General features: G+C 37.6%; 1 protein-coding gene across 5 annotated transcripts in view; it reads left to right on the top strand.

The window, feature by feature from the left end:
* Positions 1–1541: 1541 nt before the first annotated feature.
* The window catches only part of ARHGEF33 (Rho guanine nucleotide exchange factor 33), a 74000-nt gene continuing 61543 nt past the window's right edge, over positions 1542–13998 (top strand). For all 5 annotated transcript variants that reach the window (XM_043604116.1, XM_043604119.1, XM_043604121.1 and 2 more), the window contains exons 1-2: positions 1542–1656; positions 7070–7139. The gene's annotated coding sequence lies outside the window, so the exon portion shown is untranslated. The remainder of the gene's footprint in view (positions 1657–7069; positions 7140–13998) is intronic.

The following is a 13998-nucleotide window of genomic DNA, read 5'->3' as shown; positions in this document are numbered from 1 at the left end:
GATTAGCCTTTATGTGAAATATCCAGAATAGGCAAATCCAGAGAGATAGGAAGTAGATTAGTGGTTGCTGTGGAAGGGAGGAATTGGAACGCATGGGTTTCTTTGTGGGGTGATGGAAATTTCTGGAAATAGTGGTGATGATCACACAACCTTGGGAATACTAAAAAACACTGGATTGTTCACATTAAAAGGGCAAATTTTATGTGTGGTATGTGAATTATATTTCAATTTCGTCAAAAGTAGATCTATGTGTCCTCACATATTCTATGCCAAGGAAGCTTCTTTACCTTGTAGATAATATAATTTAAAAATTATCAGAGCAGTATATGAAAACTACATATTAAAACTACAATAAACTACAATAAAACTACAATAAAGACCTGAGGGTTTGCTGAAACTATTTTCCAAAACTGACAAATGGTGTAAACAACAGCTTCCATATCATATTTCTTCATTCAAAATCTTATTGAAATTTGTACTTCTCAATATATAATTGCTAAATTAAAAAAAATTTCTGTTGTACTACTATAAATCTGGGTTAAAATGTTTTTTAAAATATATAAATAAAGGGGTGCCTGGGTGGCTCAGTTAAGCGTCCAACTCTTGATCTTGGCTCAGGTCATGATCTCACAGTTGTGAGAACGAGCCCCATGTCAGGTTCCATGCTGAGTGCTGAGTGTGGAGCTCTCTCTCTCTGTCTTAGCCCCTCCCCTGCTTGCGCACTCAATCTCTCTCTCTCTCAAAAAATATATATAAATAAAAGTGGTATTTGTGTTAGTTTTTCATAATCATAGATCATGTATTTAATTTCAAAAGACCCTATTTTTAACTGTTCAAAGATACATTTTTGAAATTAGACACTTTTGGGAGTGCATGGGTGGCTCGTGTCTGTTAAGTGTCCAGCTTGGGCTCAGGTCATGATCTCACAGTTCATGAGTTCAAGCCCCACGTTGGGCTCTGTGCTGACAGCTCAGAGCCTGGAGCCTGCTTCAGATTCTGTGTCTCCCTCTCTCTACCCTTTGCCTGCTCATACTCTGTCTCTGTCTGTCTCTCTCAAAAATAAACATTAAAAAACATTAAAATTAGACACTTTTGGATTTGTTGCTTAGCATCAATTGGTATGTTTTAGAATTAAATATTATTGTATTGTAATTCATACAAATTAAGATAAAGTGAGAGGCTGTTTTCAGGGAACAGGACATATAATGTTATTTCAAAACTTCTGGAAAATATAGGAAAATGTCTGTTTTACTGCAAACTAAAATTTTCATAATATTTTTCTTTAAAAGTATTTAAGGCAACAAGATATATACTTTGGTCTTAAAATCTTTAACTTTTTGATATAACTTTTTAATGCTGAAGTTTCCAGTTTTCTAAGATAACAAAGTCATTCCTTTTAAACAATTATCTTTCTTTTACTCCTTGAAACTAAATGCAGTTCAGTTGATTAGTTGATGCTAGAATTTGACCTGGAGCTTATATAATTAGAAGAGACACTAGTTTTCCTCATTTAAAAGCCTAGTTAGCATATGACAGTCTCGTTTCCGGGGAAGTCAAACCTCTCCTTTTTTTTTTTTTTTATATAACCTTTAAATTAATTTAGAATCCAGATAAGCCTTGATCTGAGGATGATATAACCACAGCAAGCAACATGGGGTAAGTGTGTGCTATTATGTGCTTTGAAAGGCATTGAGAGGGGAAATATTTTCATAAAAGAAGAAATCCCATAAATCCTTACTAATTTAGATTCAAACCATGCCAACATTTATTTAAGCTAGCTATTTAAAGAAATAACTATTTAAAAGTTCTAACAATTTGTAAAATATTCATATATTTTCTTGCTTAATGTTTAAATTATATCATTATCTGCCTTTGCAAGTTATCAACTAATGGAACGTTCGGGGACTAAAGAGTTGCACGTTTACATATTAATCTGAAGCGGAATTAAATTTTGATAACAATCTTAAAGAAAAAATGACAGGATTCTTGATTTACTAGGCAGATAAATCCAACATGTATATGCTTCTTTGGGACTAAGAATAAAGAATAAAAAAGATTAGAAATGCCTTTTGTAACACATAAAAGAGACCAAAGATTCTATCAGAGTTCACTTCTCTATATACAGAATAATGTGTGCTGATTAATTACACAGGGACATTAGAAACTTAATTCTAACTCTTTGTGGGGTTTTGGGAGCATGATGAGAAGAACTGGGTTTCACTTGAAAGCTTTCTATTCTTTACTTAAATGAGAATAGCATTCCATTTTAATTAGTAGTGGAATTATATGTGTTTTTATATGCTAAAACTAGTATTCTGAAAATATAGACATACATCTTTTTATTACCCTTTCGTCTTTTTAAATAGCTCCTTTCAATACAAAATTACATTGCTGCAAATGGTATAGCTGTTTCATTGAAGGTACTTCTGAAGGATTTAACAGAAATGATCAGAAATTTATACTAGAGAAATTTTTTGACACGTTTATTCTAAACAGTTTCTATGAATTTAATTAATATCTACATTTTTGTTAATACCATGGACTCTGAAAATGCAATCTAAACCAGCCTGAAACTTCAGAGGCTTTTGAAAGGAAAATGATTATACTATTGTTAACTTTTAATACAAGTATCACATAAAAGTTAACAGGTAAATACTTTGTACAAATTTCACATACATTTGGTTGATTTGATTTGGGACAGAACTGATGAGCCTCCTTATTTCTCTTTATTCCCCTTCCTTCCTTCTCTCTTCTCTGTATACAAGAGTGAATATCAATATAGCAGTAAACTAGTAAACTCCAAGCAATGGGCACACAAAAAAGTCTTCCTTTCTTCCTTCCTCTCTGAAAAAAAAATTGCAAAATCACACAAAGTTTTGCAAACAGTATTAGGAGATTTACAGATGGTCTGAATTTTAATCTATGGACCCCAGGTTAAGAATCTTTGATTCTGAATTTAAGGACTGGAGCATGAGTTTCCCAATACTTTTCTCAGTTTCTGGATTTTTATAAAATATAAGAATCAATAATTCCTGCTAATCTTTTCTCAGGGACAATGTTGAAGGTACTGACTCTCCAACTGACCACCTCCTGACACACACACACACACACACACACACACTTTACATGGGAATACAGTTTGTCCAATATCCATAGTTTGATAGTCACATTACTGCTGCTTGTCCCTAATGACTTGATGAATTGATTAATCATTTGTGCTTTCAAGAGTGCCAGAAATCACCTTGGGAACCACGGAAGAAAAAAATCCTCATTATTTTATCTGTAAGGTGCTTTCTTCTCAGTGCCCCAAATAAAATGAACTAACCCATGAATTGCTAAATATTACAGAGGACACTCTTCTGATTATTTTGTTATCTGCTCCTCCCCTTATTGAGAAAGGAGAGGTAGTAGATATTAACACCCTTTTAAGTCTTCCTAAAATAATCAGAAAAATAAAAAGAGAAATTGGCAGCCAAGTAGATGCTCAAATTTGTTCATCGGAGGATATCTCTAGAATTTATCCCCTGGGAATGAGGAAGTAGTGCTTTAGGATTTCGTGGGGTGGAGGTTAGTTATCTCAAAGCTATTTGAGAATACAATGCGCTTATATGGGTCTGTGCCAGCTCTTTCCATGTTTCCTCAGGCTATGCTGGCATGGTTTTAAGCGAGCAAGGAAGAGGCAAATGTTAGCAAATTCTTATGTTCTCTAGAAAGCTTCCTCTTTCTCTTAAATTTTCACTGGATTCCTAATGGAATGTGTGGGTGGACGGGGTGCGTAGAGATGGCACGTAAGGGTGGTAAAGGGATAATTGGGGAGAAGTGGAAAAGCTTTACTGTGTAAGGTAGCCTGACACCTGCTATTCACCATAATACCTGGGCAGAGGATGAACAATGGGAAGGAAGGGATGATTGTATTTCTTTGTTAAGATACTTTTCAATACTCTTTCCGCATCTACCAGTTATTCATGCACTCCCCCATTGACATCTAAGGATAATGGAAGTTAAGGTTCTGATAAAATTGTAGAACCAGAAAGTTCATTATTACAGCATATTCAGCCTCCTTTTAGTTTAATTAAGTGTAATTTTAAAAATTTCTTAATGGGTATATTCTTCACATCTGACTCTGAGAATTACAATCCAAATCTTTTTCCTAGGCAACGTACACATTTAGCTCATGCAGTAATCTCTGAAATGTTGCTTCTGTGTCTTCCTGTCCTTTCTAATGGTTGCTTCTCTAATTCAGAGCATCTTTACCTCCTACTCTCTACTCACCGGCCTCTTTGCAGCTGGTATTTCCTCTGTCATGCCTTTTTTAGGAGGCATCTTCTTACTGAAGTCACATGATGGGCCTACTCTCTTGTTTAAAATCTCTCAGTGACTCCTCATTCTCTCTACTGCAGAGCAGGCTCCCAAAAAGATATTCATGGCCCTGTATCTGTCCTCAGTCTACCAGTCTAGTGTTTCCTCCTCCTCTACCCTTCACACTCCCTAGAATCTCCAGATGCACCTATGCCTTGTGACTTTCTACCTCTGTTCCTTTGCTGCTCCTCTTTTAACCATTTCTACATATTGTTCAAACTGCAGTTCAAATCCTATCTTCTTCATGAAATTTTCCATAATCCCCACAACTGGAACTCATCCTTTTTCCTCTGAAAGTTTTAGGCACCTTATATTTTTCTTCTTGCATTTCTTACTGCCCATCACATGCTGTAGTTACTCATGTGTCTCCTTGAAGGAGGAGTAATGTCACCTTTCTATTTCTCCTACTGCCTGGCACAGGGCTTTTTACATGATATGTGCTTAATAAATGCTTGCTCCATTGAAATGAACTGTTTTCCCTTTAATCCACAAAAAGCTAAAAACTTAATTTTAGCCAAACTTCCTTCTTTCTTACCCAATAGAATGGCCCCATTTTTCAAGTTCCTATCTGAAGAGCTCAAATGAGTGTATAAAATTCAAAATGTGGGTGTTGCAAGGGAGGAAGGTAAAAACAAGGACTGGAGTGACACTTTAGAGGCTTCTGAAGAGTGGAGAATTCGTTAAGTAGAAGGGACGCACAGGCTCAAAGGAGAGAAAACTTTCAAGAATTAAAAAAGCTTCTTGGTTCAAGACTATTTCCTAGAGGGCCAGCATCTCAGTAAGTTTGGGTTCATCTGTATATGATGGAAAAGCAAAAGAATAGTGGCTTAAACAAGCTAGAAGTTTATCTTTTACGTTAAAAACAAAAAAAGCTCAGGGGTGCCCGGCTGGCTCAGTCAGGAGTCAAGAGTCAGTGACTCTTTCCTGCTTTGTCAAAGATTAGTCGGCTATACGTTTGTGGGTCTAGTTCTGCGGTTTCTATTCTATTCCATTGGTCTATGTGTCTGTTTTTGTGCCAATACCATGCTGTCTTGATGATGACAGCTAAGAGTCAGTGACTCTTGATGACAGGGTTGTGAGTTCAAGCTGTACATCGGGCATGCAGCCTACTTAAAAAACAAAACAAAACAAAAAACAAACCCAGAGGTAGGCAATCCAAAGCTGTTAGAGCAGGTCCTTGTGGGAAGGATCCTGGTTCCTTCGATCCTGTTCTTCTGCCGTCTGTAGTGCCTCCCTCTTGGTCCAGAAGGTTGCTCAGACTTCCCTGGCTCATTTGCATTTGGACAGCAGGAAGGAAAAGTAGGAAGAAAAAGATGTGTTCTCTCTTTTGAGGAGACTTCTCAGAGATCACTGTCATTATTTCTACTACTTCAGGGGTAGAATCTATTCTTGTGGTTATACCTAGCAGTGAAGGAGAAGGGGGAATGTAGTTTTTTAACTGTGTTACTAAAGAAAAAGGAACACTGGGTGGCAATGAGCAGCATCTGACAGAGCAAGTATCAGGCCTTACATTGTCCCTTATATTCCTTCAGGACAAAGAACAGCATTATGCCCAAAAAGGAACATTTTTGAAAAATTTTTGTAATGTTTATTTATTTTTGAGAAAGAGAGACAGAGAGAGAGAGAGAGGAGGGGCAGAGAGAGAGGTAGACACAGAATCTGAAGCAGGATCCAGGCTCTGAGCTGTCAGCACAGAGCTTGATTGCGGGGCTCCAACCCACGAACCGCGAGATCATGACCTGAGCCGAAGTTGGACACTTAATCGACTGAGCCACCCAGCCTACCCCAAAAAGGAACATTTTAAGAAAATTTTCTGTAAAGTTAAAAGGAAAAAAAAAGAGCAGACCAAGCTGGAAATAAACATAGAGTCTCTTTGGATATAGGAGTGAACCTTGACAAAATGATGACGGTGACAAAAAAAAAAAAAAAAAAAGACAAAGGTGGCCAAGTAAGCCTTTGGTCCCCCAAGGGCCCACATTCCAGCCTGTGGCCCCCAACCTTCATCTCCTTTCATCCTCACATCTGCATTGTTATTGTTATTATGCCAATTATACAGATCAAGAAACCAACGCCCAGAAAGATTCTGTCACTTGGCCAAACTTCCCAAGGAGTTTCAGATAATGAAAAATAAATAGAACATATAGCTGGGTTGAAACCTGCTGTATTACTCAAAAAAAAAACCCCATATACTCATAGGGTATTTTCCAAATGGGTTTCCACTTAATTTTAACCGTGGATCACCTCAATTAGCCCCAGCAGAAAAACCTATTACAAACCTATTCCACTTGTCACTTGAAGTAGGTGATTTCATTTAATGTGGGAGGCTTAGGAAAAGCTCTACATTTGTGGCTTTCATTATTTTAGGGTCAGATGAACTGCTCTGAATGTTGGAGTACTTCAGCTGATTTGAAATACATACAAATTTATTTTTATTAGTCAATAATAGTTGAGCTCATTTGTATTTGTCAATAATAGTTGAGTTAATAATAATAGTTGAGTGCCTACTCAACACCAAGTGACTGAAAAATGGAAAGACTCAAAGAAACAAGAACTTTTACTTTTTACTTGATATGTTATTAAATGATTAGAATTTTTTAACAGCAATCTATTGAATATACAATAAAAACCTTTAGTTATAAAATTATTAAAACAAAGGGTGGTATAAATTACAAGGTACCTATCATTATCAATGGCATTTTATTTCTTGTAGAACCTCTAGAAAAATCAGAAAGACTTCACAAAACATGGTGTGATGTCTACTGGTGGAGACAGGCCACGAGGTGAGTGAATATTTCAAAGAACCTGTTTCTAGTAACCACACAGATGAACGGAGAGCTTAGCTTAAACCAGTGTCCTTGTACTTTATTTATAAATGTAAATGTAAACATTTATAAATTTCTTAAGAATCTTGTAACTCCTCTTTGCTTAAAAACAAGCAAATATATCATGGGATTCCTTATTAGTTAGCAATCAGAGCTAATAGCCGCCTTATAAACCAGCCATGTTACATCAGACTTTTACCAAATGTATGAATGCTTACAGTATTGAGACAATAGCGAACTATATTTTCATTGAGTTCTATTGTGGATGTCTTTGGGCAGGGCAAAAAAAAAAAAATCAAAACACCTAAAGGACAACAAAATTTGCATTAAACTAATATTTACTGAGTCCCTACTTCATACTAGGCTTTGTAACGTGATAACTATGTGGGATAGGTAAGTATTAACCTCATGTTACAATTGAGGATGTGTAGGCTTATAAAGGGTAAATAACATTCCCAGGGGCACAACACTAAATAAGTAGCAGATGTGCAATTTGAAGTTAGATGTCTCATGAACTTAAGGAGAAAGTCCTATGGTTTAAAACATTATTTTTAAGTTTCAAAACTAAAAAGCACACATTATAAAACAAACTTGATCAAGACAGAAGAACATAAGTATGAAAGCCCATCTCACCCCTAGCCCGTTCCCCTTTCCAAGCATAACCACTGCTACTAATTTGGCATAAATGTTTCTATATTTTTCCTTTTGACTAATGTACTTTTTACTGTATCACACTTCCTGTATGCTTAAAAACATCAATGAATGGAGGAGGTTGAATTTACTATATATCTACTAATATAAACGTCTACCTCTAAATAGTAACTGAAATGTTGAGGTGCCTGGGTGGCTCAGTTGGTTACACAACCGACTCTTGATTTCAGCTCAGGTCATGATCTCGTGGTTTGTGAGTTGAAGCCCCACATTGGGCTGTGCATTGATGGCACAGAGCCTACTTGGGATTCTCTCTCTCCGTCTCTCTACCCCTCCCCTGCTCCCCCCCCCAAATAAATAAATAAACATTAAAAAAAATAACGGAAATGTTCATTCATCTAACATTAGCCATCTAATTGTAGAGATTCAAAGAAGTATAGAACTGACTTTCTGATTCCTAGGGACTCTTGGTCTAGTGCAGTGTTCTTAGTTTGGTTGTGAGAGGGTAAATATGGACTTTGTTGAGAGTCTGATGTGAGCTCTGAATCTTCTCCCAGAAGAAAATGAACCCCCATAAAATTCTGCCTATAATTCAGGGGATTCATGGACACCCTGAGAGTATATGGACCCTTGCCTTTTGTAGAAGTAAGATTTTTAGGTGAATACTTTCACATAAATACCATGTGAACATAGTATTTCTGTGGACAAAACCCTAAGGCAGCACAAAAAAAGCAAGGGCTTACCTTTAGCAAGGCATGTCAAGAAAGACAGGGAAGAGTGGTACTTGCACTGACTTTGACAGACACAAGGAGCTAACCCAGAGTAAGGGAAGGATGTCCACCGAGGAACAACTTTATAAAGCCCAGAGGCTAGAGAGGCTAGAAAAGACAGGGAACCACAAGACTGTCTCTGTGATAGGAGCCCTGACAGTGACTGACATAGAGGCCAGATGAAGGTAGAGGTCCACTGCATGAGGACATCTGAACTTTAGGAGTCACTGAAGGATTCTGACTAAGATTTTCATAGGTAGGTAAGAAGCCTATAATTAATGTATGATTGAACAAATGAACATGGGATTAATAAGTTAGATGATAGAATAATAAGTTAGATGATAGAATAAGGTAGAAAAAAGAGATAAGACCACTTGATTCAGACTTGTTGGAGGATCAGTGATGAAACCATATGCTATTAAAAAGATATGTTGCTAAAAATCAGATGGAATTCATTGCAAAGTCTTTGGTTTTGCAAAGGAGATTGGGAGAACGAAGCTCGGAGATGGCGTGTGTAAGATAAAACTCAAAATTTGGGCAGCAGTTTGCACCCTCAATGCAGGGAGTCCCATGTAGAACCAGACTAGTGTCAGTCACTCAGGGTATATCACTCACTCCTGGTCTGCACACCCCCTGCCTTCTGCATGGACTCTAGTAACTCCTGGTGGACTGTTCACTTTCCTAGCAACTCTTCCACCCGCAAAGAGTAGCAAAGAGAGGAGGATAAAATCAGTTGGTTTCAGTATTTCTACACTGAGTATATGTATTTATTTTATAATTATTTTTGTAATTTAGGTTTCGAAGTAAACAACTAGAGCAAGGCTTACAAATAATTCCATAGCTAGTCTATTTCTTTTTGACTCTACCTAACCTAATATACCCAGGTAAAAATCCATCTGTAGTCTCGCCTCCTACTGCTTGGCAGTGGCTTCATAATTGAGGAAAGACTATAACGTCTCAAGGATATTTACTTGATAAATATTTATTATTAATTAAAATTTTACTTATTAGATGCTGTAGGAGCTTTGAAGACTAAACTTACATATATATTGAATAGGCACTTTTGTGTGTATGATGGATCATATGTATATATATATATTTTTTAATACAAAGAAGCATTTGGTCTTTGCCAAAGGGTAGTTGCTCCAAAAGATTTCCTGGTCCATATGTTTAGACAGTGAATTTATGTTAAAACAGAATTTATAATTTTAGGTAAAATAGCATTGACTTTTCCAGCTTGCCTTTTCTAGCTTATTAATTTAAAACAAAAATGTATCTCCTTGATATTACTATGAATAAATAAAGTTCTGTACTGTTTTTTTTTTCCCCTCAGCTTTAGTGAGGAATAACTGACAAATAAAATTGTAATGTATTTAACCAGCTGATTTGTTATATGTATATACAATGAAAGGATTTCCCCCATTGAGTTAATTAACACATCCATCACCTCACATATTTACTGTGTTTTTTTTTTTTGTTTTGTTTTGTTTTGTTTTGTTTTTGTGTGTGTGTGTGTGTGTGTGTGAGAACATTAAGTTCTACTCTCAGAAAATTTCAATTATAGGGGCACCTGGCTGACTTAGTAGGAAGAGCACCTGACTCTTGATCTCAGGGTTGTGGGTTCAAGTCCCATGTTGGTTATAGAGATTACTTAAATAAATAAACTTTAAAAAAAAAGGAAAATTTCAACTATACAATACAGTATTATTAATTATAGTCACTATGTTATACATTAGACCCTCAGACTTTATTCATCTTATAGCTGAGAGTTTGTACCCTTTTACCAATCTCTCCCTATTGTTGTTTGCTTTGGGGAAAAATAATCATTAACCATCAACATCCTCTGGAATTGAATTAAATTCAACTCAAACTTGTGTTGAGCATTCATCACAAAACAGTCTCAAACTTCACGTCAGAGGAATGTGAACAAATAATATAAATGTATTTACCTTTAAAAGCCAAGCTAATTTTTGCATGCCCCTCTATAAAATATCTCAGCATTTAAGAATGTATATTTTTAAGTTGCTTATTGTTAAGTAAAATTGCCAAATAAGGAGATGATCTATATTTATCCTGAGGCTTAAAGTCCAGCTCTCTAGTTTGGTAAGAATTCACTGTACCCACTGGGTACAATGGATATGAATAAGAAATGGTCCCTGCCCTAGTGGGGCTGACAGTATCCCACGGGAATCAGACAGAGAGACTGTAGCCTACAATGCCTAGCAGGGAGAGATACTAACAGTATAGCATGAGAATGTAGTAGAAGAGGGGTTGACTAAATGACTTGGAAGATCAGGGCAGGCTTCATAGAGAAAGGAGCTTGAATTGAGCCTTGAAGGATGAGAAATGCTTCTTCAGGCAAGGAAAGATACTTGAAGCATAAAGAACGGGATAAACAAAGGTACAGAGCCAAGTATTTGATGAAATGCATGAACTGTGACCATCTACTGATGAAATGCATGAACTGCGACACATATACTAACTACTATAATGTTTCATTTTAAATACTATGAAATAGAGAAACAAATCAAGTAAGTTCAACTGGTTCAGTTGATAGCTGCTACAAGTAGCAACATTATATCAGCTAGTGTCTGGTTGGCACAGGGACACATGGGGAGCCCCACCCATGCAGCCTCTCCAAGGTTCCAGACCAGAGTGCTGGAAAGGATATGACGAGATTGTGATTTGCAGAGCCAATGAGCTAGAGTTAGTGAGAAGGGGCTCCTAAGATATAAAATTAAGGATCAAGACACCTGAGGCAGGCTAAAAATCTGATACTCATTCAAACGGATTTACTATCAATTTTCAACATTTGAATAAAGGACAAGCTGATTCCTTCATGGAGGAAGAGCGAAAAATGAGGCCCCTGAAGGGCAATACTTGGCCTCCCATCCAGAATCAATAGCAGCTCAGCTGCAGCCTCACTCTACAGCTCTCAGCAAAACATTTTACTAGGAAACCGGACTCACCTTTCTTAGAAGGCTTTTTGGTGACCATTTGTTGCTACTTAAGACTGCATCTAGGGGGCGCTTGACTACTCAGTCAGCAGAACATGTGACTCTTAAATTCAGGCTCGTGAGTTCAAGCCCCAGGTTGGTTGTGGAAACTACTTAAAAAAAAAAAAAAAAAAAGAATTATGGGACGCCTGGGTGGCTCAGTTGGTTAAGGCGTGGGACTTCAGCTCAGGTCATTATCTCATGGCTTATGGGTTTGAGCCCCCCTCTCCTTCGACTCCGGTCGGGCTCTGTGTTGACAGCTCAGAGCCTGGAGCCTGCTTCAAATTCTGTGTCTCCCTCTCTCTGCCCCTCCCCTGCTCAAGCTCTATCTCTCTTGCTCTCTCAAAAATAAATAAAGATTAAAAAAATTAAAAAGATTAAAAAAAAAAAAAGACTGCACGTAGGACAGCCCATCACCCCCATCCCCAAACACACCCACGTGCCCGTACCCACACACCCTCATAATGTTGATCAAGCATTCCTTTCAATCACACAGGATACTTTCCTTGAGAGAAGTCCTGGCAAACATAGTTTTCTCCCTCTCCCATTTCCAGAGCTCTGTTCCTGCCTCTGATAGACTGGTGCATGCTGGTCCTTCATCCGGCTGTAACTGGTGTTCAGGCCCTGCTGGTTGCTGGGGGCTCCCCCATGCCACAGCTGGATGGAGGCTGCCTGCAGAGGCAAGCTCCAGATTCTGGCTCCTGTGGTGGTAACCAGGGCCTCTGAATGACTCATTTTATTATTTCTGTCCAAACAAGAGCTTAGGATTTAGTCAAGTCACTTAACCGCGTGACCTCATTTTCTTCATTCCTGAAGCAACAGGGTTTGGCTGGCTGATGTCAACGTAATCCTTCAGTTCTGATTTTCTTTACCACTATATGCTTCATCTTTAGTTTGTGCTGCAAGTAATTCTGGTTTGGTTTGGCTTGGTGTCTCCAAACTATGATATTGGTTCATTCATTTATTTAACACCTATTTACTTGAACCTATTCTATGCTGGATCTTGTGTCAGACTTCAGAGAATGCAGAGTGAATAAAACTGCCCATGCCCTAATGAACTGGAGGTGGTGGATCAAGATGGTCAACGAACGATAAATAGATAGTGCTGTCATTTGCTGGGAAATGCATCGAGAAAAATGAGGCAATGGAAGAGAGATGGGCAGTGGAGGCTGGGTCCTGCTCTTAACATGTGGTCAGGGAAGGCTTTTCTAATAAGGTCACCAAAAGCCTTGGAGCCTTTTTATCCTTGCTATGTGATTATGGGATATTGTAAATTTGAGAAGACCTTGAAGTTGCCAAGAGATAGGAACGAAATAGGCCCTGGTGGAGGTGTGTAAGAGTTTGGGTTTCAATCTAGCTTTCCCTTCTCACATCTTTCGTGTCCTAAGATTTTCACCAATGAGCTTCTCTCGCTTCTGTGAGTCTAAACGTTCTATTTCAGCATTTGAATGATTTTTCAAATGTACTGCATCTACCTATTTATCTCATTTTTTCCCCCATGGGAATTACGGCTATAAACAATAAAGTCAAAAAGCTTTGATAATTGAATTTACAGGAATTTACCAAGCAGGGATTTGTTTTGCATGTGAATTTTGCATCCAGATCTTCAGTATTTTTCTCTTCAGCTCCACAAACCACAGCCTAGAGGAAGGACCCCACCTAAAGAATGTGTGGGAAGGAGGTAAAGAATCAAGGACTAGATTGGAAATACTGCTTTCAAAGGGTGGGCCTCCCCCCTGCCCTGCCCCAGATTCATCTTGCATCTGCTGGCTCCTTTGCTGCCTATAAGGCGATTTGCTTTGGAGGAGGCTGGAAGTGTGGGTCCCCAAGCAGATGAATAGCAGACACTGCAGGCTGAAGGCAGGTCCTGTGGATGTTTAAAGAAAAGAAGTGGGCAAACCCCAGGTAGTGACGTTGCTAAGGTGCATTCCAAAGTGGGTTAAGGATGAAAAGGATTCACTTTACCTCTAAATCCAAAACTTTCTAGTCTAGTGTGTGTGTGTGTGTGTGTGTGTGTGTGTGTGTGTGTATGTTATATATATAATAATAATATATAAGATTATATATAATATAGAATATATAATTATATATTCTATATACAGAGATAATACATAAATATAGAATATATAAATATAACATATAAATATATAATATATATAATAATATATATATAATATAATTCTAATCTTATTTGAATTAAATATATATCTGACAAGGGCTAAGCCACTACAGATCATCTACTTTTGACCCTGTAACTCTGAAAATGCCCTCTAGGGCTGAGATAGAGCCTTAAATCCCTCTGTTCCACTATCCCAGCCTGGATTTCCTGTGGCCAAGTTCTTCCTCCCTTAGTCTCTACATCCGTGACTACTGATTATCAGATTTTTAGCTAAGAGAGCA

The sequence above is a fragment of the Prionailurus bengalensis genome, chromosome A3 (genome assembly GCF_016509475.1).
Source record: "Prionailurus bengalensis isolate Pbe53 chromosome A3, Fcat_Pben_1.1_paternal_pri, whole genome shotgun sequence".
Taxonomy (NCBI): domain Eukaryota; kingdom Metazoa; phylum Chordata; class Mammalia; order Carnivora; family Felidae; genus Prionailurus; species Prionailurus bengalensis.
Note: the sequence above shows the minus strand (reverse complement) of the source record. Positions and strands in the feature narration are given on the sequence as shown.